This window comes from Magnolia sinica, chromosome 1 (genome assembly GCF_029962835.1).
Source record: "Magnolia sinica isolate HGM2019 chromosome 1, MsV1, whole genome shotgun sequence".
Lineage (NCBI taxonomy): Eukaryota > Viridiplantae > Streptophyta > Magnoliopsida > Magnoliales > Magnoliaceae > Magnolia > Magnolia sinica.
The window spans coordinates 116,981,022-117,003,525 of NC_080573.1; the positions used below are offsets into that span (position 1 = coordinate 116,981,022).

The following is a 22,504-nucleotide window of genomic DNA, read 5'->3' on the forward strand; positions in this document are numbered from 1 at the left end:
AATTGAAAATTTTCCGAAGCTCAAATCGACCACACCATCAGAAACAGTGTGAATTGAACATCTACCATTGATAATTTCTTGGGGACCATAGAAGTTTTGTATCAATCTGATATTTATGTTTTCACTTAATCAATGTCTTTGTGATATTATCGGGAGCATGGAGGTTCTGCTATTTGACAAGGCAGGACATCTAAGTTCTAACTGATTCTGACCGTCTATTTTGCGATCCATTGATGAGATAGTGAAGATCATGACCATCACAGTAGTGTGATTTTGGAATGGAGGCCAGTACGGAATGGAGTGGATGGACGGCCCACGTTGATGATCTAACCCTCCAAGTGTCTCAATATACGCACCCGAGATGTAATGCATTGGATCGATGCTTGTATTTATTTATTCTCAAAGGACTGATTTGTATAACCTGGCCCACCATGGCTCCCGTAACCATGCACAAGCCATTATACTCTTGGAACTACTATGCATTAACCCTAACCTAAACCGTCCAATTGGGTGGGCCATGCTGTCGAGTCGAATGGGGGCATAATTCAAAAAATGACAGAGAACAAGTCTCCAATACTATCCAATCGCACCCATCAAACGAACGGTTAAAAATGAAAAGTTCAACAATCCAAATTCAAAATCCAAATTCTCAAAATTCCGTCGGAGCCATCATCCTTGCCGTAGACAAGGTTCGGACATTTTGGATTGAAGGAATAGCTATGACAGAAGGTGATTCATCACGGTGTGCATGCATACAGATATTCATAATCTCTCAGAGTATTTCTATTCCCTCTCTCTCCCACTTTGGCTTTGTTACCGCGATAGGTTGACCGGCCGGATTTTTGCAATCCTCTCTTTCCCAAATAGGATATGGATCCAATCCCGCGAGATAGAAGTTAGTTCCATATCTTCCAAACATGCCATTAAAAAGCATGGGATATACCCAATCCAAAGACAATACCTTACACATGCATTTAATGCTACTTTTTCAATTCCATCCAGCTTAATCCCACCTAATGCAGGTGGCCAAACGGGCCCTAAATGTCAGTTGCATTAAATGCAAGAGTCATATGTGGAGTCATATGTGGTGTGGTCCATTTGATCGTTGGATCTGCCTCATTTTTGTTTTTAAGCCTTAAAATAATCTGAGAAAATGGATAGACTGTTTGGATGTACAAATACATCACGGTGGGCCCGCTCACAGACCTGCCCATTCGGAGCTAGGGACAGGTGGGGATAGTACGCAATCCGCGTCCACTTGAATACTAATTTTCAATAAAATTACAACATTTACCACCCATAGCAAGATGCATGTGGCACACCTATCCCCACAGCCAATCACTACCCTCCTAGCCTCCTTTAGCTTGGGCGTGGATTGGATACTGACGAAGTCAGTGGCCAAATTGCTACTGAAGTGACGCCATCAAGCTCTGTGGACTCCACCATGATGCATGTATTGTATCTATACCGTCCAACTATTTTTAGAGATCGTTTCATGGCATTACAAAGAGAATGAGATAGATCTAAAATTCAAGTGGACCCACCACAGAAAACCATGGGACCAGTCACACCCACCGTTGAAACATTTATAAGGCCCACCATGGTGTATTTTTGAGATCCAACCTATTCATAAGTTAACATAGAGATAGATGCCCCTAAGAAGTTTTGAACGGTGGATGTCACTGTCCCCACTGTTTTCTATGGTGGGATCCGCTTAAACTTTAGATCTATCTCATTCTCTTTGTATTGTCATAAAACGATCTCTAAAAATGGTTGGATGGTATGGATACAACACATGCATCATGGTGGGGTCCACAGAGCTTGGTGACATCACTTTAGTAGCCAAATGGCTACTGACCTTGTCAGTATCCAATCCACACCCCTTAAGCTTCTCAACTTTCTAAAAGTCACAAAAATGCCACCCATCATACCAATAAATAGTCATTTTCCTTCACTCACACATAATCCTTAACCACCAAAAAACCCCTAAACATGTTATCACCCATCCATCTACCATGGATAGAATGAGAGTACAAGGAGAGGGCCCTTCCAACCATAGGTCAGCCTAGGCAAGCACAAATTCCAGCCAACTGAGCCATCTAGAAGTTGATCCAACTCACACTTTGATCAATCCTTGTGACAACATGTCCACCTCTTTTACCCAGCTACAAATCAATTGCATTCATCTTCATATCAGCATTAGGCCGTATCATCTCCCTTCTCAACCCCCTACTTTCCCAGTTTATCTAAGTGTATGCTTTGCAGATCGTCGGTTTTCCAGATCTTGCCCATCAAAATCTCGAAATGATTGAAATTTTTTCTATTTCTTATTGTCCCTTGTTAGGTAACTGGGTCCTGTTGAATTGCCCTAGCCAATTCCTCACTCCTACTCCTGAATTAGACATTGTACTCCACATTCGCATCATCCCCGCATTCTAAGCATCCGCATTAGTATATCACTTCTTAACCTCCTGGTACTCTAGTTGGTTCAAGTTTACAAATGGTAACTCGCTGATTCATTGGATCTTGTTACACCAAAAATTCAGATCAATCGGAGACCTTTTACTTTCTTTACTGTCTTTCTTGATGTAAATTGGTCCCGTTGGATCGCCTTTGCCAATCCCTCACTCACATTCCTAAGTTGAAGATTGCATTATCACATCCAATATTCTATTGTAGTATTTAAAAGCTAGACCAATTTAACCCCTTATAATTCACCGAGTTACGTGAGGTAGAGACATTACATTTGTGCAAGCAAAGAAGGTACCTAACACCTTCCTTCTCTGTTACCTATTACCGTGATTCCTTACTTAGAATCCCACATTGCATACATGAGTCATTTGGAATAGAGAATCCCTAGATTCCCTAATTTAAGGATTCTGCATGATCTAGCCCACCGTGGAAATCTAAGTTAACTAGCAAGTGGCAAGTATAAGTCAAATATTTAATATTCCAATCACATTAAAAAAAAAAAAAAAAACTTAAAAAGGCCCCTTTGAGCACGATCCTCACGATTTCCAGTATTCACACCGACCTAAACTCAACTTGAAGATAATGATGATCAGTTTCCATTAGGCTCTGAATCGCCAATAGAAGGATTTCATACTAATGCAGGGGCATTTTCACACCAAGCTCGAGTGGGGTCGCTTGTGGGATGCAAGGGCACACTTGGGGTGGGTGCGGCCCACGGAGGAGGTCTCATGTTCGAGACTCCTCACCGGGGGTGATTAATGTGCATTTCACACTTGGCTCGAGTGGGGTCGCCTGTGGGATGCATGGGCACACTCGAGGTGGGCGGGGCCCACAGAGGAGGTCTCATGTTTGAGATTCCTCACCGGGGGTGATTAGTGCGCATTTCATATCGAGCTCGAGTCGGGTAGCCTGTGGGATGCGAGGACACACTCGGGGTGGGCAGCTTGTGTGAGGCGGTACTCATATGATTTGGGGCCCATGAGGGGGGTTTGGCCGAGGTCCTAACCCATGAGATGTGGGGCTTGAGCTATGAGATGTTTACCTATCTATCTACACATTGTGACCGTTCAAATCCCTCTAATATTTGTAGTTGTTATCCTTGGGAAATTCTCATGGCACCTAGGGTCTGATAGAAATAAATTTTAATCATTGGATGTCCATTAAGCATAATTTAAAATAAATTAATGCTTAAAAATAAAAAGTTAATGGTTTAAAAATCATGGTTAACCCATTAGAAATCTAGAGGTGTTGGCCGACCTTTTTAAACACTTGATGGACTATCCAAACCTTAAGATCAATTCATGTCTAGAAAAAACAAAGTGGATCCCATGAATAATCGTGCATACTTCGAAGACCTTAATGAAGAAACCTAAATCCACCCACTTCCAAAAACTATGCAAAAGCCTTACAAGGAGTGGTAACATATGATTAATTAGAACTTCTCTATCCACATATCCTTAGGTCCTGGGGATTTTGACGAAGACAATACATATGCAAGCATATTCAAGTCTAGGAATGATGGGTCTCCCAACCTTAATACTTATAAGCGGTCATTGTCGATACAATTGACTAAAGTATCTAAGGAACCATCCATGATACACTGGCATACCCACATGGGGTAGGGAAGGAGGCAAATCAACACCAAGTCAGCCTGTTGGGTGAAAACTGTCCATCCTGACACCAATGTAGTCCCCTCACATGAGATGACCATTCTATCATATTACAAGTATGCTATAAAACCTATATAGTCATGGTCAGAGCATGTGATCCATAGATCACAACTTTTCCTTCGTTAGCAAGCCGTTGTGTCTAATTTTGAGTATTCAAGAACATTAGAAGGTATAACTCACCCACATAACACTACAAGAAATTGCTCTTTTACCGACAACATAATTCGTCATTATTTTATCTTTTTTCATCGATAATGATTATTACCGACGAAATCTGTCGCTGGAAAGATCGTCGCAATAAGACCATGGCTAAAGGCTTTTTCCAACGAAATACGACTTCGTCGACGATGATAAAACAAATACTGACGACTAAAATTGTTAGCAAAACATGTTACTTTTGGTAGGAAAAAATAATATATTTCGTTGGTAAACACATCTTATACGGATGAATATCTTCGTTGGTGAAACTGTGGATTAATGACATTACCGACGAGGACGTTCGTCAGTAAAACAATAATATCAACGAGTATGTTCGTCGGCATAAACCCGCTATTACCGACAAAATAATTCGTCAGTATATCTCATACAAATCGTTGGTATAAATTTTTGTGTTAATTTTTACCTACGAAAGATTTCATCGGTATAAGTTTTGGTCCTACTATTACCAACGAAATATTTCGTCGGTAATAGTCTATTTCTTCCCAATTTCATTTATTTTCAAAATTCAGGAAAAAATTCCTAATATAAACTTGTAAATACACCTGTTACAATACATTTTCATCATATTCACATCTACATCCATCTAAACACAAATTACATCTATTCAAACACAAACCACATCCATCCATACACAAACAATCCTATCCACATCCACATACAACCCACATTCATCCACGCACAAATACATGTCAGTTTAACATTCGTATATAAAAAATAAATCATAAATAAAATTAAAAAAATCCTATCCACATCCACATACAACCCACAATATTCATTCACGCACAAATACATATAAGTTTAACATTCGTATATAAAATAAATCATAAATAAAATATAAAAAATCACGAAGATGAAGGCGAAGGTGGTGGGGCATCAGTGGCAAAACATGCAGTGAGAGCTTAAAACATCTCCTTCATCCGTCGCTTATGCTCTACCCGTATATCCTCAATCCTCCTCTCCTAATCCTCCCGTCGCCTCTCATCCTCCTCCCTATGCCTTTGTTCCTCCTCCCTCGGCCTCTCTAGCTGCTCTTTGATCTCATCGACGACGACTCGTAGCTGCTGAACCTCACTCTCTCTCTGTTATATCAGCTCAGCGTAGGGCACTCTCCCCAGCGAAGATCGGCTGGAGGCAGCTCTAACGGGTGCCATGAGCTTGGCACCATGGCCAAGTCCACGCATATATCCAGAACGGGTGCTAAGCACCTCGCTTAGGATATCTGACTCACTCCACTGACTACCATTAGGAGTGGGCTGATTGCGTATGGTGTCCATCGCCGCCTATAGTGAAAATATATGAATTTTCATAATGAATGACATTATTATAAATCAATGCAATTAAATTTTACAATGTAAGGATTTTTATCCGATTCTCGCTGGCTTTAGGATGAACCCAAGATCCTATCGCCTGCCGACAGTGAGTCCCTCTGTAGAGGTCTACTAATCTAAGCTCCTGGCCGGTGACGGAATCTCGCTGCGCAATCGAAAGGACAATAGAGTTAATATAAATGCATGAAAAAAATATATCAACTTAATAATCACCAGTAATTTCTTACCATATCATAATGATGTCATACAAATGACTTTGAACCAGCTATGTGGTTCACTTGTAACTTTTTCCTGTTCGCAGAATTAATTTTGCTCATCTTCTGAACATATTATTCATAATACATTGTTATTAATTGCGAATTTTATTATTACCTTAAGATATCATAAATATGTAAATATTACCTGAAAAGCCTCAGACAAAAATCTCTTGCAGAGTATCCGCCAGTCGTCTATAGTCACGTGCGGTGGTGCAGAAAGTACGGCCTCATCGTGGGTCCTGCACCGCTTATACCGCTAGTGTAACTTTCTACGGTACTCCTTGAACCATTCCTTGACCATGTCATCGACGGCATGAGAAATGTACGAAACACTTAAATCTAAGACAAATTTATCCTGCAGTTTTGTAAATAATAAATTAAGGCAATAAACTTATTAAGAAAATAACTTAACCGTAAATGAACTTTCACAAAAGAAAATTTAATTTACTAAAATTTACCGTAAGGCGCTGACGGATGAGCTGCCACACATCATCTGTCATGTCTGCCCAACGGGGGGTGGTGGTGGGGATCAAAGATCGGCATAGGACATCGACCTCTGACGTAAACAACCGACATTGTCCCCAACAGGTCTAAGGCAGTCCTGTGAGAACTCTACCTTTACCCTCCCCTCACGCGTAAGTCGCTCTAAAATTAACCTACGTGTGGGTCCACGTCCTCATCGGCTGGTAGACAATGCTGTCTCAAAAGAAATATATAAGTCTAAACATAAATAGAAGTCCCTAAAAGAAATATATGTCTAGACTTACATGCAGTGCCCGGTGTATGCGTAACTGAGGGATCATACGCCTGTAATGCAGCATGTGACGTTGATGCTGTCTCCGTCGCATCACGGGTGGAAGGGGTAGATCTAGTGCGCGAACGACCTGATCTTCCACCTGGTGCCATGACTGAATATGTGCGAACTACGAACTTATTAATTTAAAGAATGTCAGTACAAGTGTATGAACATCAATATAATAAACATATTAAACTTTACAGTACATATAGAATATACTAAAACATTATACAAGTAGTGTTGATGGTAGAATGAATTTGTGCTTATGCTTAGAGAGATGATTAAAATATGATTAGACCATTATACTATAATGTAAGCAGAATATAATAAAACCATAAACATTTTAGTAAAGTTTGAAAATTTCATTACACATTTTCATTCTATATTAAATACATTTATTTCATTGTAATACGAAACAACTTCGGATCAACTATCCAAAGTACTCCCTGCATAAGTTATCGTACGCTACAGAAGTATGTCTCAAGCTATGTGAAGCACTCGACATTGTTACAACCAACATGTCAGTCACAATAGGAGAAATCTGGTCTCTCGGGACTCCATTCAAATGTGCAAGTGACAAAACTGTATCTTCCATACGAAGTTTCTCGCGGTTATATTCCTCCATCAGGTCCGAAATTTCTTTGAGATTGTATAATCTTTCATCTGAGTCATCGTCAATATATTCCTCCCTATACTCAACGACCAGACCAGGTATCTCTTTGACCCTACTAGAAGAAGATAGGGCCGGAAAGTCCATCCGCAACAACTGATGAAGTATGCTACATCTTCCACTACGCTCCGGTTTAAGTAGGACATGATCAGAAATTGACTCAACTGCAAATGTGGCTTATAAACAAGTCAATTAAAGAAATAAATCATGACTTGTAAAACATGTATACATGTAATAATCAAATTATTCGAATTGAAAAATGATATGTAAATCATGTGTACATTTAATAATTGTTGTCTGTATCACTATCACTTAGGACTATTTCTTCTTCACCATCACTATCACTGATCAGTATTTCCTCTTCATCGTCTGCAACGTCATCATCAATGAAACCGTTATCATCTCTAATAATGTCATGTATTATTGAGGCATCAACATGATCAGGTGGCACATCATCTCTGTCCAATTGTATAACATCAATATCAACATTTGGATCAGTCCCTCTATCCCCAGATGGCATGTCTTCTTAATATACTTGTTCAACCATAAACATTTTATTTCCTCAGTCCTCGCTATCTTCAAGGTCTAGTTCGGGAACGTCGAATACGTTCCTGAGCTTTATTTTTTGCACCACGTGCCAAGAGCTACCTAATTTGGTGTCAGTGAGGTAAAATACTTGTTCGGCTTGGTTGACGATGACAAATGGGTTGTCCTTAAACCACTTCCGAGATAAATTTATGCTCGTAAAGTAGTGGTCAGTCTATATTCTCAACTTCTTATTTTCAATGTCCCACCAATCACATTTAAATAAGTACACCTATTTTCTCATACAATAACTCAGCTCAATAATATCCATCGAAATGCTATAAAAGTCAATTTCTACCTCCTCATGCGTTCCCTTCACAACCACCACACTATTTTGTGTGGTCCTATACCTCTCATGCTTTTCAGTGTGAACTAAATCCCGTTTACAATATAACCTGTATATCTAGATACATGTCTATCAGGGCTACTGCCAGTGAGTAAAGTGCATCAGACGCATTCGCAGAGTTGCTAGCGTGCAACGTTTTCATCTATTATCACGTACAGAATATAATTGTTTAGGAATTTTCTTAGGTTTAAATATTATACAATACAACAAAATTCTAAATGTGGTGAGATATAAGGTGAAATCTTACACGTTTTATGAACCATTCTGAAAATTGATCCTGATGCATTCGATCATAATTTATCGGGTATTGGGACTTCATCTCCTCGATGTGTTCGCTACCATAATTAGTACATCATTAGAAAGAAACATTAAGATCATCGTATGTAGAGATATAATTATGAAGGAAAGACTTACTCTAAGTATAACTCTATTTTTTCATAATTATGCAACATATACCACCGCACCTTTGCTTGATCCCCAAGGTTCATATCCTGAAACGTCGAGGATCCTAAAGGACGGACGTTATGTGCAAATACAGATATAAGTCCTTGTTTATGCTCTTGCCCTTCATCGGCATTTCGATCTTCTCAGTTGAATCTAGTCTCTATGCCACGAAGTTACATAAAGCGAAATGTCAGACACTCATTATCAATTTACGCCTCAGCAATAGATCCCTCTGAACGTGCCTTATTCCTTACAAATTGTTTTAGTATGTGAAGGTATCTGTACACAAAATCACTATGTTATATGTATGAAAATATGAATATATGTAGTTTATGGAATGAATAAAAATTTTAATAGGTTTTACCACCTTTCGATCGGATACATCCAACGATATTGTATTGGGCCTACAAGCTTCGCCTCGTGCGATAAGTGAATCGCTAGTTGTATCATGATATTGAAAAATGCAGGTGAAAATATTCTTTCAAGTTTGCAAAAGATTACGACAATGTCCCTCTCCAGTCATTTAATAACCTCTACATTCAACGATTTCAAACACAAATTCTTAAAGAATATCCCCAACTCAATCAGCGCCATACTGATATCCTTGCTTAGAAATCCACGAATCGCAAACCGGTAGTAGACGTTACAGAAGGATGTGACAATCATGACTTTTCATTCTTGTTACCTTACAGTATGTAATGTTTACGTGTCGAGATATATTTGACGTATACCCATCGAAAAATTTCACCGATCTCAACCATTCACATAAACACTTTTTCTCTAGTTTTATCAATGTGTAGTAGGCTGCTGGTATATTATATGAATTTTCATGTGGTTGTAAGTGCAACTCTTTCCTTAAACCCATTACTTGTAGATCCAATCGAGCCTTAAAACTGTCTTTTATTTTCTTCTCTATGTTCATCAATGTTCTGAAGACATTGTCACATATATTCTTCTCAATATGCATGACATCCAAGTTGTGTTGCAATTTCAGATCACTCCAATAGGGCAACTAAAAAAATGCTCTTCTTCCTCCAGTTATACTCCAATACTGTACGTTTCCTCTTTTTGAAGTGTGATGCCTTACCAAATCTAACTTCTCCAATGTTACTCAGTTGTTGTATCACATCTTATCTAGGTAGCTCCTTCGGTGGTAGCTTATGATCTTTTTTGCCATCAAAGATCATCGTCTTCCTGCGCCAACTATGATCGCTCGGAAGGAAGCGACGATGACCCATATAACACATTTTTTTTACCATGCTTCAATGAAAATGAACAAGTCTCAATACTACATGTAGGACAAGTCAACTTTCCCTTCATGTTCCACCCAGACAAATTCCCATACATGGGGAAGTCATTTATTGTCCACAAGACCGCTGCTTGCAATCAAAATGTATGTCCTATAAATGTGTCATACGTCTGTACACCTTAACTCCACAACTCATTTAACTCATCTACTAATAGTCGCAAATACAAATCAATATCATTCCCGGGTGACCTGGGTCCAGGAATAAGCAATGACATCATGAAAAATGACTCATTCATATACAACCAAGGAGGTAAATTATAGGACATAAGTACCACTAACCACATACTGTACGAGCTACTCATATTACAAAATGGATTAAAACCATCACTTGCATGACCCAGTCGAACATTGTGAGAATCCTCTGCAAATCAGTTATATTGCTTGTCAAAATTTTGTCAGGTTTTAGAGTCTGTAGGGTGTCTCAGTGTACTATCATCATGAATGCGTTTCTCCTTATCCCATATCATATCTTCAGTCATCTTGCGAGACGTAAACAATTCTTACAATCTGAGTTTCAATGGGAAATACTTTAACACCTTTTGCGGAATTTTCTTACGCTTGGCTTCGTCATACTTCCACCTAGATTCTCCACATTCTGGACACTCTTCAATATTTTCATACTCTTTTCAATACAATACACAATCATTTATACATGCATGTATGGGGATGCAACCAAGGCCCAAGTCTCGCATCAAGAATTTTACCCCATAATGAGACTTAGGCAATGTCTCACCGTCCGGTAATGCTTCTTTCAATAAGTCAAGCAATATGTCGAACGATTTGTTACTCTAACGATTTATTGTCTTTAAATGAAGTAACCTTGTAAGAAAATTCAACTTAGAGAAGTTCTCACACTCCGGATAAAGTGGACGTTACGCATCCCTCAACAACCTACTAAACTTTTCTGATTCGACATCACCCATATGAGGAATATCTTGACTACTATTTGTCGCTGCAAAATCAGTAACCGCAATTGTTCCCATGAACACATCTCCTATGATATCTTGCATTCTGTCAACATCTTCATCCTCGTCATCTAACATAATTGGGTCAGCAAGGACTTCAATGGCTTCAACTCTTTGGTGGAACTCTTCACCATGATGGATCCATCAAGTGTAACCCTAGCCAATTCCAACTATGAACATATCGTCTTCTAATATGTCTCAAGTCTTATGAACTATGTTCTTGCATTTTCGACATGGACACCTAATCCTATTGCATGAATCTACCTGATATCGCGCAAAATCCATGAACTCTTAAACCCCTTATTTATACTCTGGGCCAAACCTATTCTTAGCTCGCATCCAACTCTTATTCATCTCCATAATGAAAAGATTAGAGTCTGTTTACGAAAATAGGTTTAAGATTAGGTTAGGGTTATATGTTTAGGATTAGGTGTAGGTTTAGGTTTAGGGATTTGAGAATAGGTTCAGGTTTACATCAATTAGCATGCAATGGGAGCATTTACATTAATTAGGAAGAAAGTTTTCATTAAATGCACAACTAGTTGGACAAAAATATAATGTCCAACTAGTTGTGTGTGAGCATTATATATATATATGAGTAATGGTACTATATGGTTGAGCGTATGAAACCCTAACATACGGTCAGTCGTGTCCCATTTTCCATCGTTGGATAATAAATTTGAAAAATATACTGTTTGCATGACAGCTACATAAACAAAGGTAAAACTGGTGAACCGGCATTACCCATTTACTACTTATTAGATAAGTTCTCGATTCAGTGTGATATCCACATCATTTGTCATTTTAGAGTTATCATTTTAAACCATGAACTCAAAAATTAGGCAGATCCAACTTTCAAATGAATCACACCACAAAGGGTAGTGGGGAAAATGATGACCATCGTTGAAAACTTCCTAGGACGCATCATGATGTATATTTGTTATCCAACCTGTTCATACTGTTACACAGACCTGGATGAAAGGATAGAACAAATACCAGCTTGATCCAAAACTTTTGTGGCCCCTAAGAAGTTTTCAATATTTTCAATGGCAGACACCCAATCTCCATTGTTTTCTGTGTTGTGGTCCACTTGAGCTTTGAATCTGCCTTATGTTTGGGCTAATGCCATAAAATAATCTCACTAAATGGATGGATGGTATGAATATAACACTTCATGGTTGGGCCACGACGGCAACACAACAACACCGAGGTCATTGCACATCGCGGACGGGCATAGATTTCCTGAAAAGCCTTTGGCCGTAAGTTCCTGTGTTGGGAACTAGGTGGGACCACCGTGATGTTTGTGATAAATCCACCTTGTCCATCCTTTTTGCGACTTTGGTTTAGTTTATGCAACAAATGGATCCAAGTCTCCAGTGGGCCATGCAATAGGAAACAACGGGGATTGAACAGTCACAGTTGAAACATTCATATGTCCACAAAAAAATTGTATCAGGCTCAATTCCTTTTGTTTTCAGTTCATGCCAATGGAAATGACCTCATAAATGGTTTGGATGTCATGTAAACATCAAGTTCGAACCCGGGAAGGTTTCAACGGCATGTATTTTTCCCCAGGTTTTCCCTATTATGTGGTCCACTTGAGTGTTGGATCAGGATCAATTTTGTTTTTATGTTTTAGAATGAGCTTGTAAAATGGATGACCGGGTGAATTTCTCACAAGCATCACGATGGCCCCACCTAAGTTCACAAGAACTTCCTGCGAAAGGCTTCGCGGGAAATTCACGCCCTGTCACACGAGGCATTCTGCTTCAACACGGTGGGAACAGATTATATGCAACCTCGGCCTCACCATTGACAGTGCGACCCTAGCTATTGGGCCAACTTAATCCATTTATTTTATATCCATGATGTCCATTTGTTTTTCATCATTTTATGGCATGAGTCGAAAAATGAAGAAGATTGAAATCTCAGATAGACCATATTATTAGAAACATTGGTGATTGAACGCCTACCATTAAAACTTCCTAAGGCCCATAGTAATGTCCATTGTAATGTTTTGTTTCCATCAAACTCGTTGATAAGGTCAACCAGACATGGATGAAGGGAAAGTGTAAAGATCAGATTAATCCAAAACTTTTGTTGCCCGTAAAAAGCTTTTAATAGTCATTCACCACTGTTTCTAGTGGTGTCGTCCACCTAACATTTGAATCTGCTTAATTTTTTTGGGATTACGTCCTAAAAATATATAATAAAAATGATGGAGGGAATAGATATACATAAAAAAGTCATCAAAGTAGACCTCACACAGTAAGTGTAACAAAGGTGTTACCCGACAACACCTAATCCGCTCCCCTACTTTTTGTAAGCGGCTTGCGCGGTGTGCCACGCACCACCGACTTAGTTGCTGCGACGAGGTCACCAATTTTGTGGCTCCACCATAATTTATGTGTTATATCCACACCGTCCATTTATTTAGCGAGGTCAATTTAGATCATGAGCCTGAAAATTATGAAGATCCAAAGTTCAAGTGGATCTCACCATAGAAAGCAGTGGGGCACCGTGACAACCACCTTTAAAACCTTCTTAAGGCCTACCATGATGTTTATTTGCAATCCTACCTGTTGATAGGGTCACCCAAACATAGATGAAGAGAAAAAAAGCAAATATCAGCATGATTTGAAACTTCTATGGGCCCTAGCAGTTTTTAATGATAAGCATCCAATCCCCTATGCTTCCTGTGATGTGGTCCGCTTGAGCTTTCAATCTGCCTCATTTTCATGATTGTGCTTAAAATAAACTTGGCAAATGGATGGACGGTCTGGATATAACACATTCATCATGGTAGGTCTAATGGCAACACACCGCTAAGGTCGCACCACGCAATCCAATGCTTGATCTCTTTCTTCGCGGGCGAGTAAAATGCTCTACTAGTTTCGCTGGTTTCCTTTTCATTGGAAACTATTATCCAAGCAGTATATATTTCAAATTTATCATCCAACGATGGAAAACGGGACACGAGTCGACCGTATGTTAGGGTTTCATGCGCTTGACCATATAGTACCATCTCCCTATATATATATATGTCATAGGCCCAAAATCTAGTCCATGTGATGTGGCACCCATGAAACCCCTGAGAGCCAACTTTCAACTTGATTCAAAACTTTAGTAGGCCATTGCAGAAAGAGAGGCAAATTAAGGGAGGAAATTGTTTCCTTTAGCCATTCATCCATGCACAAATACATATAGGTTTAGGTTAGGGTTATCGGTTTGGGTTTAGGTGTAGGATTAAGTTAAGTGAATTAAGTTTAGGTTTAGGTTTAGGTTAAAGTTATAGGTTTATGTTTAGGTGTAGGTTTAGGTTTAGGGATTTGAGAATAGGTTTAGGTTTAGGGTTTAGGGATTCGGATTCGGGTTCGGGTTCGAGATCGGGTTTCGGCTTAGGTTTTCAAGTTTAAGTTTAGGTTTAGGTTAGGGTTATAGGTTTAGGTTTAGGGTTATAATGGGGTTTGCTCCATCAATTTCGAGCTAATATATAATACAGGCCTGTCCAAATGGCCAACCACACCATATTGCTGTTCATAGGAAATGGACAACTTCATCATGGTCATAACAGCGGTTCCTACCTTCTAGGGACCCCGACTCAACATCCGAATAGCTCTGACGCACATCCGGGTCTGCTCCATCAATTCTGAGCTAATACATAAACACGGGCTTAACCAAATGGCCATGCCACCCATATTGTTGTCCATAGAAAATGGACAGCTTCATCATGGTCATAACAGTAGTTCCCACCTTCCAAGGACCCCCGCTTAACATCCGGATAGTTCTGACGCACATCCGGGTATGCTCCATCAGGTAGGTCATGCTCTTTCAAAACTCAGGTGGGCTAAAGCATATAGAACAAATGGATGGATAGAAAGCATCCATTTGTAGATTTTCAATAGTCCATCTGTCTAGATTTTCAAGTAGGTCCAACACACATTTTTAACTCACACCGGAATGGTAGGAAAAAATAGATGAATGACATAGATAAAATCAATACATGTGGTCCCCACAGAGCTCTTATATAGGCCAAGTCTCTGCGAGTGATAAAGGGGATGCAATCTGCTTTCCCTTTTCTCTTATTTCCAATTGTAGGCATATTACCCATACAAGTTGACACTATAGAAAGCAATGGGTTAGATTATGCAACAGCTGGCCCCACTTGTCAATTAAAACTAAGGATGTCATGGGCCGGGCTCGGGCCTATAAATCAAAATTTTAAATAAGGTCAGTCCAACAACTCAGCCCGAAACAGTTCAAAATCTGGGCTGAGACCTACCCAGGCCCAGCCCGTTGATAGTCCTATTAAAAACGCTATGCAAATATGCAGGCCATGTATTAAGCAAGCGACTTACATGATAATCGGGCAGCGTACAATGCTTGATGCACGGGCACTTGAAATTTCTAAATGTGGCCTACAAGTAACTCAAATTAAATGGCTTAAAATGTGAAAATGATTGCAACCCAAAAATTAGATCGGTTGAACAATTAAAACCTCTGATTTGTGGACACTTTGTTTGCTGAAATAAGACAGCATGCATTTTTCATTTCAACCGTCCAAGAAATTTTGGCAATCCAATAATCAAGCGATCAATTAAGTATAAATAATTTTTTTTCATGCATCCAAGCTGGGCCCCATAATTTGGTCACTTCAATTTGAATTACCGGCATGCCAAGTGTACAATTTATAGTGCTAGTGTATCATCCACAACACTCTTCCAGAGTATCAAAGCTTTCCTCATCGCATAAACTGTTTTTCCCAAAGTCGAATATTTCAAGCTCCCATTTATAAAAATAAAGCCATATCTGATCTACTCAGGGGCATTTTTGTCATTACAAACATAGTCAGTGCAGAGCGATTTTTATGAAAAATAATATATATATATATATAAACACCCCATCTCAACCGCACCACAAAAAGACAATTCAACTCTTCTGAAATCCCACGGTTCATTTTTCCTCCATTGCAGCTAAAATCCACTGTCTGTCACCACTCACTAGGGCCCACATGCTAACATGGTCTAACTATTTGAGCCGTCCATAGTCTCCTTACTACCATTAACAGGAACTGTCCCATAATCACCCTTCAGCTATGATCCTGATGCAGCAATCCCTAAAAAGGGATTCGACAATGCAAATCCCTAATTAGGGATTTGTCAATGCATATACCCAAGAGGTATTCTAAATTGCAGAAAAGTCTTACGTCATACCTGAGAATCCGAGATTCACGAGCAGCAGAAGGCTGAACTGTAGCAAAGGGCCGAGGAGATAGAGAGAGAGAGAGAGAGAGAGAGAGAGGACCAGGGTTTTGAGAGAGAGAGATAGGGATAGAGAGAGTGAGAGGGAGAGGGAGAGTGAGACAGAGAGCGAGCGGGGAGAGAGAGAGAGAGAGATGGGCGCTAGAGTCAGTTTGAGTTAAAACATATCATTATTACCGACGAAACTTTTCGTCGATAATACTTTTCACAATTTGTGGGTAAAAGGATTCAAAAATATTTGGGCCCACTCGTGCTCTATCAGCTCCATCCACTTTGTACATATATTTTTTAATATACTTATTAGCTACACTAAAAATAAAAATTACAACTCAACATCCATGATCAACCGCAAAAAGTGAAATAATATGTCCACCGTTCATTTTTTCCGACAATGTATCTTTTTCGTCAGTAAAAATCCTTTACCGACGATTTTTTTTATAGGTAAAAATTCCTTTACTGATAATATTGTATAACATCAGTAAAAATAGTCTCTTTTGCCGACGAACTATTTAGTTCGTTGGGGAAAAATTACATTTACCGACGAAATAATCGTCGGGAAAATAGTTTTCACTGATGATATATAATGACCTTGGGAAAAGTTTTCAGGCCGTTATTGTAAATGGTAGCGGAAACATATTTGATCGTGGCAGGAATATTTTGCCGACGAAATCATATTTCGTCGGAAAAAATCATATTTACCGACAAAACTGATTCCATCCGAAATAAGTTCTTCAGTGAAAGACCAATTTCATATAGTGTAAACATGTTATATAAAAATTAAATTTGAAAATAAGTGCACCATGCCATATATTTAAGTATAATAACATTGGTGAATACACAATAGCTACGTTAATCATTTAATCGACTTACATGAATTGTCTTATCCGTCCTCTGCGTCGAGTCACTTCAAGGAATGTGACCATGACACTTTTCAATATTTATAAGGTTGTAGAGCACAACTTGAAGCACATTCATGGAATTAAACATTGTAGGTTAAGGCGACTGTGCGGGCATAGTTGTATACATAGTAAGGGGTTGACATATCAAAATGACTAGATCAGGCCTCCTACTACACGGTCTGAATACCATTATGCTGCACGTCAAGTTTCAGCCTAATTTGATCTCAAATAAATGAGATCCATCGAAAACAAGATTAACTGTCGAAATTTAATGTAGGACATGTCCAGACCTCCAATGTCAGATCTTCTCCATCCATTCTCTCTTTTATCACTCTGAGTGATGGCTCGATGTGAAATTTGGGATGGATAGGACCTCTAACAAGTAAGATATGACCTGATCATTTTTGACACATCACAGCCGTCCAACTGTGCAATATTTATTCAAAACATTAAATAAGGGTCCATACAACATGGTTGCCAGCGTTGGATCATCCATCCGTTAATCACATTTCTTTAGCTAAGCCTATAACCATATGAGCAATGAAAATCCAACTTTCAACAATTAATATCTAATAATCGTGAGGGTACACCCACAAAGTGGGGACCACGCTAACATGGGTGGGTCCCACACATCCCACCACACATGGACGTCCAATGTTAACCCCATACTGGTGGGCCACTACATCAACTCACGCAATGAACGGTCATGATCGCACATCGGACACAAGGGCTATTTATTTTTAGAAATTTTCAAATCTGAAAATTTCCATAAAATTCAAAATTTTCAGATCTAGAGTTATTTTAATGAAATATAGATTTTTATGACTTTCCTAATTGAAAGCTAACTTATTTAGAAAGCAACGGATGAGAGAGGGAGCAGGAGGCAAACAACGAGAGAGTGAGACCCCGGATCCACCTAACTGGGTGGGGCTCCTCATATGGGGCTCATAATGATGTATTTTCCTTAAATCCACACCGTCCAACCATTTTCAAAGCTCATTCTAAGACGTGATCCCAAAAATGAAGCCTAAATCTTAATTGGATGACACCACAGGAAACAGTTATGATTGAATCCCCACCATTAAAAACTTCATGGAGTCCACCAGAATATTTATTTCCCATCCAACCTGTTGATAAGGTCAAAAAGACCTATATAAAGAGACCACATAAAAATCATCTTGATCCAAAGCTTTTTCCAACCAACAAGAAGTTTTTTTTTATGGTGAATTACTTACTATTTCCTGTACTATGGTTCATCTTAAATTTGGATCTGCTTCATTTTTTCGATGATGCTTAAAATGAGTTTTCAATACAGATGGACGGTGTGGATGTAGTTACATACATCAAGGTGGGCCCCACAGTCAGATCCGGGGATCCACCGAAGCCGCGCCCACCATCCATTTTTCCTCTTCGGCTCTTCCCTACATCTGTACGGACGCATATCCCTGTGGAGAACGTGACGTACGTTAGCATGGCCCCACGTGCTCCACGCCTTCTCCCTAATGAGATCCAAGTTCGCATGCATCCGTTGATGTTCGTCCGCAGGTTATCTTCATTTGTTGAGATTTACATGATTACATCATGATTCTGAATAATCTAGGCAATCTAAGATACTAGACATGAAAAGATCTATCATAAATAATAAAATTCTTACACATACAACTTGAAACGGTATAAACGGCATGCTTCAAATGGACCGTACAAAGCATGGATATTAAATATAAGTAAACTCAAACCATCCTTGAATCAAAATTTATATTCAATTTATGGGTTAAACCAGCTCCATGTGTCCAAACAATCATACTTTTAGTTTCCATTCTATGATACGAAAAACTGAAGCTGAAAGATCTTCCAATCTATATAACTGATCGTGCTGAAATTTTAATCAGGCGTTCCCCCTGATAAGAAGAATGATCTGTACGGTCAGTACATTGAATGGGTGCTTATACACTGGACAAGTCATGTTAGGGCTGGTTACATTCCCAACAAGAGATGTTTTAAACTTGGGAGTTAGAATTTCACTATAGCTTTAATACCATGTTTAAATCCTATGAAATACATGATGAAAAGTATAAACATATTTATTTTATTAAAAGTAAAATAGATGTATAGTACTTGGATATATGTAAAGTTGTTAGCAATGGTATCTCTTAACAAATAGAGAAGATTTCTAATCTAAAAGATAATCTGATGTAGTCTAACAGACATACTATGCCGTAAACACGTTGTATAGTGTACGGCCGCAACTTATATATAATGAGAACGTCTGCCAGCATACGTAAAAATGTTTGTAATTTTGCATAAGAAGTTTTTGCTTGGGGGAGAGTTACTCATTCCGTGGAACTATAGTTTCATGGGATGAAGTGGTCGTCATCCAAATAAGGGGAATTCATATTAAAATAAAAATAAAAAGAAAAGAAGAAGAAGAAGAGGAGAATACTTCCTCACTAAACATGAATTTTTTAGGGTGGGACCAATGACCATGAGAGCTAGCATGAATGGACCATGCCTTAAAAATCTGGCATTTCCTTTCCTGGCATGCAAATACATAGTTAAGAACAAACATATCAATTATCCACATGAACCAACCAAGTCAAAAGATTGAATGGCTAGGTTCAATAAGTACGCCGAGCAAAGCAAAGGCGCTTCCTATTATATGCATGGGTGGGCATGTACATGTACAAACGCATGCAACCCATGCACTACCCAAGTGATTTTTTATTTTTATTTTTATTTTTTTTTTTTTAAAGGCCCCAAAACACATTGCATAACCTATGCAAAAATAATAATAATAATAATAATAATAATAATAATAATAATAAAATTAAAAATAAAATAAAAAGAATAAAAAAAAATCATAACAGTTCTTGGCTAGTGATTGGGTCTTTCAGATCTATGTCCTAGATCACCTAACCAGCGGCTCCACATCGTGCATTGAGAAAGTTCCCTATCTACTCTTACGATCTGTATGATATGATGTAGCTCAAATTAGATATAAGGGTGTCGTGCCCACCACTAACATGGGGGGAAAGATTTTATGTGGCTGAGACCCACCCGTTCCTTCATGTGAGACACCACGTATTTGTCTGATTATCTGTGGATCCAAGACTCAAGTGCGCTGCCCAAGAGTAACAGTTTATAATCATTCTTAAAATCTGCAAAATCATGTGATATGATGTGTGTCGGACCTGAGTTATGCTAGTGCGGTTGGAGCACATGACAATAGAATCGTTCAGATTGGATGACATGCATGCCCTACGCCTTGTTTTGGAATATTGTAAAAGCTTTCTTTCTTTGGAGTATAGTAGGTATTGATGGGTTGGATGATAAGCATGCACTACCCCAAGCCTAGGGTTGCATCTTGGGTTTGAGACAACTTGAGCTTGATTGTTCCAACCTGAATCCAGGTTAGGTTGGTTTGGGTTGTCAAGGTTCTCGGGTTACGGTTGGAAAACACTAACCAGATTGAAATCAATCTGGGATAGGGTTGAGCAAATATGGTTTGGGTTAGGTCAGGTCGGGAAGATCGAGTCTGGTAGGGGTAGGGTCAGGTTAAGTTGTCTCAGGTATATAAAATATTTGGGTTGGGTTTAGATTGGGCAGGCTGAAACTCAAGTTGGGTTGGGTTGCAGGTTGGATACTTTTTGAGGTTAGGTTAGACTCAGGCTAATCCTTAACCCAACCTAACCCAACCCAATTGGATCTTGTATGGCTCAGTAGTAGATGTACTGCATTTCTACATTAATATATCATGGGTTTGAGTGCCCATGTGGGGGGTGTGCGCATAGATGGGTGTGTGAAAAAAAAAAAAAAGTGGACCCAACTTGTCCTTTAGCCATGCCCACACATCTAGGGACTAGTTACATAGAAATAAGGGTAAAAAAACCGATTTCTTAAAGACAATGGTGTTAGGGAATATGAATTGTATGTACTATTTCAAAACAGAGGGAAGTTGTTTACAATTGTTATAAAAAGGAAGTAAGTGTTTACAATGATAAAGAAGCTTATAGCATACAATGGTTGTGCAAAATGGTTGTAGAAAAAAATTTACCTATTTACGGTTGGTTATTTTTAAGAGCAATCCTATTTTTATTCATTGATATAAACAAGACTACATACACTTTGGGTGGGACCCTGGCAAATAAAAAAGGCCGGGACCCACCTTACCTCCCATCATGGCCAAAAAAACCCCCAAGGAAACTATCAAGGAGCCCCTTAACCCAACTACATATACCCAAGCCCTACCCTATCAAGGAAAAGTGTACCTCGGATACTTGAAGGCAAGCATAAGGTGTCGAGGAAAACATACTGCAACTAAGAACTGCTGCCCAATCTAGCAAGTCCGTCTGCCACACCATTAGCTTCTCTAGGAGTATATATAACTCTCAATTTGGCTTTATGCTTCAGAGAGGTGAACCGGGCCCACCAATACCACATACTCCATGAGGGTTTGCAAACATTGTGGAGAATGTCGACAACTACCTTAGAATCGCTCTTGACTATTATTTTCAAGAAACCTCTAACCACATAGAGGGAGGGGCCCTCAATAAGAGGTTAAGCTTCTGCCCTAACATTTGAGCGAAACCCATACCGGTTCGAGAAAGCGAGGATGAATTCCCCTCGCCTTCCTCTACGTACCCCACCTCCCCTTAATTGGCCTGAGTTGCCTCGCATCGATCCATCTGCATTTATCTTGATGCAACCCTCAATCGGTTTTGCCCATCTAACTACCAACAACTTTATTTTTATAGGGGCTCGTGACAATGCCAAAGGATTAGAGAGCCAGTTGATGTGAGAATTTGGGGGGGTCTTAAATTGAGGAAAAGTGGGACTTATAAGCCTCAGCTAATACTGGCCTTGAAAAACCACCATGTTAGCCTTCGAATGACTACTGTTTCTCTCCAACTGTATTTCCTAGAAAATGAGACATGGGAGTAAACCACACAACTGCGAAAAATAGTCGGTTAAAGAGGCCGCCACCCACCATTAGTTGGCTCTCCCCGGCCCAAAAGAGATTGGCCCTCGATAAATGCAACATCAAACAAGGAGCTAAAGATTAATCATACCTTAGACGCCAGTGCCCGACCTGCAAAAAGATGATCCAACGATTATATTTGGGGGGGGGGGGGGGCAACGGTCGGTGCTACAAGAGGAGCACTCCCCTAGCTTTGACTCTATTATCCATTGGAACCACACCATGTCGGATCTTCTACACAAAGACAGAGACTCTTGGAGATAGTTTAGAGTACCATATCCATTTCGCCTAGCTCTTGCAATCAACCC

The 22,504-nt window shown here is 39.3% G+C and overlaps 1 long non-coding RNA gene across 1 annotated transcript; it reads right to left on the reverse strand.

Annotated features, from left to right (window-relative positions):
- Positions 1 to 5,726: 5,726 nt before the first annotated feature.
- LOC131257724 (uncharacterized) lies at positions 5,727 to 6,196 on the reverse strand. Its single transcript, XR_009177615.1, has 3 exons — positions 6,092 to 6,196; positions 5,917 to 6,009; positions 5,727 to 5,834 (listed from the first exon to the last, which is right to left on the reverse strand). It is a non-coding gene; the product is annotated as an uncharacterized LOC131257724 (long non-coding RNA).
- Positions 6,197 to 22,504: the final 16,308 nt, after the last annotated feature.